The sequence below is a fragment of the Schistocerca cancellata genome, unplaced genomic scaffold, assembly GCF_023864275.1.
Source record: "Schistocerca cancellata isolate TAMUIC-IGC-003103 unplaced genomic scaffold, iqSchCanc2.1 HiC_scaffold_812, whole genome shotgun sequence".
Lineage (NCBI taxonomy): Eukaryota > Metazoa > Arthropoda > Insecta > Orthoptera > Acrididae > Schistocerca > Schistocerca cancellata.
In genome coordinates, this window is record NW_026046823.1 from 74,249 (window position 1) to 81,496 (window position 7,248).

Here is a 7,248-nt window from a genome sequence, read left to right on the forward strand (position 1 = left end):
GGCACACCATGTGAGGATGGCACACCATGTGAGAATGGCACACCATGTGAGAATTGCACACCATGCAGGGACATCACACCTTGCAAGCACTGCACACCTAGTGAAGACAGCACACCTGTGAAGTTAGCATGCCATGCGAAGACAGTTCGCCCTGCAAAGACACCTTCAGAACACAAGACACCAATAAAATTGCACACCTGCTGAGTACATCAAGCATTAAGAAGATGGCAGATATGCAGAGGTCAGCTCACTTTAGGCAGTCTGCACATCTTAAAGGGAGAGCACATGTTGGAATGAGAGGACATTTTATAAGGGAGGCACACCCCAAGAGGAGAGAACGCCTTGTAATGTTAGTACACTGTGTGGGGATAGTACAATATATGAAGAAGGCATATTTTCTGAAAAATTATGTGTTCCAATGACTGCATGCCTTCTGATTGCTGCACTCATTATGAGGTTAGCACATGTTGGCAATACAGCTCACCATGTGGGGGACAATAATTTTCACGACTAGCACAACCAGTGAGGACAGCGCACCGCGCACCTTGCACAGAATCCACTCCCCTTGCAAGGACAAAACAGCCTGCAAGGAAAGGACATCTTTCGAGGACAACACACCTTGTGCAGCAGCATACTTTTTGAGGACAGTATAGTAAGTTTTGCGTAAGCAGTCACTTCCCCATGCAAGGTATCTCTTGCAAGTTCAGTAACAGATGCTTTTGCAATCCGCACAATGACAGAACACATAGTTAGTGTATGTGACTTTGTGAACACAGCATACTTTTTGAGGACAGCACAGCACACATTGCAAGGACAGCACATCTTGCTAGGACAGCACAGCTTGCGAGGACAGCACAGTTTGCGATGACAGCACAGCTTGCGATGACAGCACAGCTTGCAAGGACAGCACAGCTTGCAAGGACAGCACAGCTTGCAAGGACAGCACAGCTCGTGAGGACAGCTCAACTTGAGAGGACAGCGCAACTTGAGAGGACAGCTCAACTTGAGAGGACAGCTCAACTTGAGAGGGCAGCTCAACTTGAGAGGAGAGCTCAAGTTGACAGCTCAACTTGAGACGACAGCTCAACTTGAGAGGACAGCTCAACTTGAGAGGACAGCTCGAGAGGACAGCTCAACGAGAGGACAGCTCAACTTGAGAGGACAGCACAACTTGAGAGGACAGCACAACTTGAGAGGACAGCACAGCTTGCGAGGACAGCAAAGCTTGTGAGGACAGCACGGCTTGCGAGGACAGCACGGCTTGCGAGGACAGCACGGCTTGCGAGGACAGCACGGCTTGCGAGGACAGCACAGCCTTCGAGGACAGCACAGCTTTCGAGAACAGCACAGCTTTCGAGGACAGCACAGCTTGCGAGGACAGCACAGCTTGCGATGACAGCACAGCTTGCGATGACAGCACAGCTTGCGATGACAGCACAGCTTGTGATGACAGCACAGCTTGCGAGGACAGCACACCTTGTGAGGACAGCACAGCTTGCGAGGACAGAACAACTTGCGAGGACAGCACAGCTTGTGATGACAGCACAGCTTGCGAGGACAGCACAGCTTGCAAGGACAGCACGGCTTGCGAGGACAGCACAGCTTGCGAGGACAGCACAGCTTGCGAGGACAGGTCAACTTGAGAGGACAGCTCAACTTGAGAGGACAACACAACTTGAGAGGACAGCTCAACTTGAGAGGACAGCACAGCTTGCGAGGACAGCAAAGCTTGTGAGGACAGCACGGCTTGCGAGGACAGTACGGCTTGCGAGGACAGCACTGCTTGCGAGGACAGCACAGCTTGCGAGGACAGCACAGCTTGCGAGGACAGCACAGCCTGCAAGGAAAGGACATCTTTCGAGGACAACACACCTTGTGCAGCAGCATACTTTTTGAGGACAGTATAGTAAGTTTTGCGTAAGCAGTCACTTCCCCATGCAAGGTATCTCTTGCAAGTTCAGTAACAGATGCTTTTGCAATCTGCACAATGACAGAACACATAGTTAGCGTATGTGACCTTGTGAACACAGCATACTTTTTGAGGACAGCACAGCACACATTGCAAGGACAGCACATCTTGCTAGGACAGCACAGCTTGCGAGGACAGCACAGTTTGCGATGACAGCACAGCTTGTGATGACAGCACAGCTTGCGAGGACAGCACAGCTTGCGAGGACAGCACAGCTTGCGATGACAGCACAGCTTGCGATGACAGCACAGCTTGTGATGACAGCACAGCTTGCGAGGAGAGCACAGCTTGTGAGGACAGCACAGCTTGCGAGGACAGCACAACTTGTGAGGACAGCACAGCTTGCGAGGACAGCAAAGCTTGTGAGGACAGCACGGCTTGTGAGGACAGCACGGCTTGCGAGGACAGCACGGCTTGCGAGTACAGCACAGCTTGCGATGACAGCACTGCTTGCAAGGACAGCACAGCTTGCGAGGACAGCACAGCTTGCGAGGACAGCACGGCTTGCGAGGACAGCACAGCTTATGAGGACAGCAGAGCTTGCGAGGACAGCTCAACTTGAGAGGACAGCTCAACTTGAGAGGACAACACAACTTGAGAGGACAGCTCAACTTGAGAGGACAGCACAGCTTGCGAGGACAGCAAAGCTTGTGAGGACAGCACGGCTTGCGAGGACAGTATGGCTTGCGAGGACAGCACTGCTTGCGAGGACAGCACAGCTTGCGAGGACAGCACAGCTTGCGAGGACAATACAGCCTGCAAGGAAAGGACATCTTTCGAGGACAACACACCTTGTGCAGCAGCATACTTTTTGAGGACAGTATAGTAAGTTTTGCATAAGCAGTCACTTCCCCATGCAAGGTATCTCTTGCAAGTTCAGTAACAGATGCTTTTAAAATCCGCACAATGACAGAACACATAGTTAGTGTATGTGACCTTGTGAACACAGCATACTTTTTGAGGACAGCACAGCACACATTGCAAGGACAGCACATCTTGCTAGGACAGCACAGCTTGCGAGGACAGCGCAGTTTGCGATGACAGCACAGCTTGTGATGACAGCACAGCTTGTGATGACAGCACAGTTTGCGATGACAGCACTGCTTGCGAGGACAGCACAGCTTGTGAGGACAGCACAGCTTGCGAGGACAGCACAGCTTGCGATGACAGCACAGCTTGCGATGACAGCACAGCTTGTGATGACAGCACAGCTTGCGAGGACAGCACAGCTTGTGAGGACAGCACAGCTTGCGAGGACAGCACAACTTGCGAGGACAGCACAGCTTGCGAGGACAGCAAAGCTTGTGAGGACAGCACGGCTTGTGAGGACAGCACAGCTTGCGAGGACAGCACGGCTTGCGAGTACAGCACAGCTTGCGATGACAGCACTGCTTGCAAGGACAGCACGGCTTGCGAGGACAGCACAGCTTGCGAGGACAGCACGGCTTGCGAGGACAGCACAGCTTGCGAGGACAGCACAGCTTGCGAGGACAGCTCAACTTGAGAGGACAGCTCAACTTGAGAGGACAACACAACTTGAGAGGACAGCTCAACTTGAGAGGACAGCTCAACTTGAGAGGACAGCACAACTTGCGAGGACAGCACAACTTGGGAGGACAGCACAGCTTGAGAAAATAGCTCAACTTGAGAGGACAGCTCAACTTGAGAGGACAGCACTACTTGAGAGGACAGCACAACTTGCGAGGATAGCAAAGCTTGCGAGGACAGCACAGCTTGTGAGGACAGCATTTCTTGCGAGGACAGTACAGCTTGCGAGGACGGCACGGCTTGCGAGGACAGCACGGCTTGTAAGGACAGCACAGGTTGTGAGGACAGCACAGCTTGCGAGGACAGCACAGCTTGCGAGGACATCATAGCTTGTGAGGACAGCACAGCTTGCGAGGACAGCACAGCTTTCGAGGAGAGCACAGTTTGCGAGGACAGCTCAACTTGAGAGGACAGCTCAACTTGAGAGGACTGCTCAACTGGAGAGGACAGCTCAACTGGAGAGGACAGCTCAACTTGAGAGGATAGCCCAACTAGAGAAGACAGCTCAAGAGGACAGCACAACTTGAGAGTACAGCACAACTTGCAAGGGTAGTAGACCTTGTGATTAACCTTGTAATGCCATAACTATTGTACATTCAGTAACTGTTTCATTTGCAGCAACCTTTCTGCATACAGTGACACTTGCATGTACAGATATACTGATATGAATAGGAAGAATTTCACTTTCAGCAGTTTTCGCTAATAGAACATGAATAGTGTGTGCTGCAACTCTTGCATGTACAGTATCCCAAATGTGCAGAGTAAGTTTTGCGTAAGCAGTCACTCCTCCATGCAAGGTATCTCTTGCAAGTTCAGTAACAGATGCTTTTGCAGCGGAGATGTGTGTATTAACCAGAGAACTTGAATAGACTGCTTTGCATGCTGTAATGCAGAAAAAAAGAGATGGGGAGGAGAAAAAGCAGTATGTAGAAAGAAGGGAGGGAGGGAGTGTATGAGGAAAGTATATTTGAGAGAGTTGAAGAGGATAGTAATATGGGGAAGGATGAGAGGAGGAGAAGGAAGCCATGGTGAGAAGAGGGAGGATGTATTGGGCAAAGAGGAAACGATGGAGAGAAATAAGGAAGGATCGAAAGTAACAGGTAATATAAGTGTAAAGTGAATGGAGGAGGATAGAGAAAATTATATATAAATATATATCAATATATATATACATAGTGTGTAGATGGTATGTTTACTACAATTAAGAACACACGAAAACCTTGCACAGGCAGTGAAGTGGAGACTCAAAAGGTGAAAACAAGCACTAAGTCTGAGGTGAGGCAAGAAGGAAGAACTTCCACTACAGTAGGCGCTACTGAATAATAAAGTGGGGAAACCAAAGTGTAGAATGGTAGTCGAGCCACATGGTGGCTAGAATAAAAGATACTCGTCGGTGTGGTGTCTAATATCAGTCATGCTGTCTGTCAAGACAACAACAGGAATGTACAGATGAAACAGGTGCATCGAAATTCCTGACGACTGGAGCATTACAATAATCAGTACCATAAGCTGTGCTGTGTGGCGCCAATTAACAAGTTGTCAGACGAGAATCGAAGGCAAGATATCCACTGTAATACAGTAGATGAGAGACAGACTTATCAGAACTGCTAGACATGCCTAATGCCGCATAAATGAACGCTGCCACTTGTGCCGCCCATGCACATAACGTAGTGTTAAAGATGAAGTGCCTGCCGAAAACGCGGAGGGATTTCTATAGACCGTAACAATAAAAAAAAGGAAAGTGTGAAGAGCGTGGGACACAGGGCAGCCGTCACAATGTACTCCAAGGACGGAATGCGTCGGAGAGCGCGGTCCAGTATTCCGATAGGGGGTGTGGTGGGGGAGGGGGTTAAGGGGTACAAAATGCGGCCCGTCATTCGTCGGAATTCGCAGCTCGCGGCCGATATCCCGTGGTGCTATTCCAGGGATGAACATAGCCTCTCATAGTCGCCCGGAGGCGACATAAAATTTTGACTGTTCAGACTCAGCACTTTCATATCGACATGGCGAAAATCCATGTTCAGCTATTGGCTTTCAGGCTGCACTTCCTGAGTTAGCAGGCTGCAATGTAATATTGTTGCAACCCCAGCTTCCCGACTGAGAAAGCAAAACAGAAATTTACAGAACACACACACACACACACACACACACACACACACACACACACACAAATCGTCGCCATTGGGCTGCATTAAAATAATTGGAGTATTACATCATAATAATTAAACCACAAGCAGTGCTGTGTTACAGCAGTGAAGGGGTGTCCAGAAGGAAATCCAGGGGAAAAAAATCCGCTGTAATGCACGCAATCAGAGGCGGGTGTGTCACGCCTGGTAATACAATTAACGGCGACTATGTTAATTGCTGCTTGATAGCTGGTGTGTGTGATGGCTTGGCAGCGCACGAACTGCTTCCTTACTTGCTTCCCAACTTGCACGCATTGTGTCCCCCTCCCAGCTGCCCGACTTAGCAAGCGACTTTGCAATGCGACTCCGCTGCGCTCCGCTTGGTCAACGTCCCGTTATAAGGCGACCACTCCGAACAAGTGACAGCGAGAGGCCCGCGTACACTAAGCGGCGCGCGGAATATCTACTGCGTCAACGCTTCAAACGACACGTCAAAATCTTTAATCTTAAAAATTAAACACTTTCCGCTCCTCTCCTTTCATTCCACTGTGGAAACAAGTATTTTTTTACGTCGCCACACGGTCCTATATCAAATCAAACTACGCTTACTGGGCCAGGCGGAGCGGCGCGTCTCTGCTCTTCGAGTTTCAAAACACGCTGCATAAACGTCCGTAACTCCTCGGTGCCTTCACTTACAATTTTAAAACTTTGACACCACCAGGCGACTACCGTTCTCAGTACGTGATATCAATTTCAACTAGATACGACCTCACTGTCCCAGGCAAAAACGCACTCAAAGACGTAAATACAAACCGAAACGAAACACGGATTACACAAACTCGCGCAAAAGCTACGTCTTCGCCTTATGTAGTTACAAATTAAACACTTTCCGCTCCTCTCCTTTCATTCCACTGTGGAAACAAGTATTTTTTTACGTCGCCACACGGTCCTATATCAAATCAAACTACGCTTACTGGGCCAGGCGGAGCGGCGCGTCTCTGCTCTTCGAGTTTCAAAACACGCTGCATAAACGTCCGTAACTCCTCGGTGCCTTCACTTACAATTTTAAAACTTTGACACCACCAGGCGACTACCGTTCTCAGTACGTGATATCAATTTCAACTAGATATGCGACTCCGCTGCGCTCCGCTTGGTCAACGTCCCGTTATAAGGCGACCACTCCGAACAAGTGACAGCGAGAGGCCCGCGTACACTAAGCGGCGCGCGGAATATCTACTGCGTCAACGCTTCAAACGACACGTCAAAATCTTTAATCTTAAAAATTAAACACTTTCCGCTCCTCTCCTTTCATTCCACTGTGGAAACAAGTATTTTTTTACGTCGCCACACGGTCCTATATCAAATCAAACTACGCTTACTGGGCCAGGCGGAGCGGCGCGTCTCTGCTCTTCGAGTTTCAAAACACGCTGCATAAACGTCCGTAACTCCTCGGTGCCTTCACTTACAATTTTAAAACTTTGACACCACCAGGCGACTACGTGATATCAATTTCAACTAGATACGACCTCACTGTCCCAGGCAAAAACGCACTCAAAGACGTAAATACAAACCGAAACGAAACACGGATTACACAAACTCGCGCAA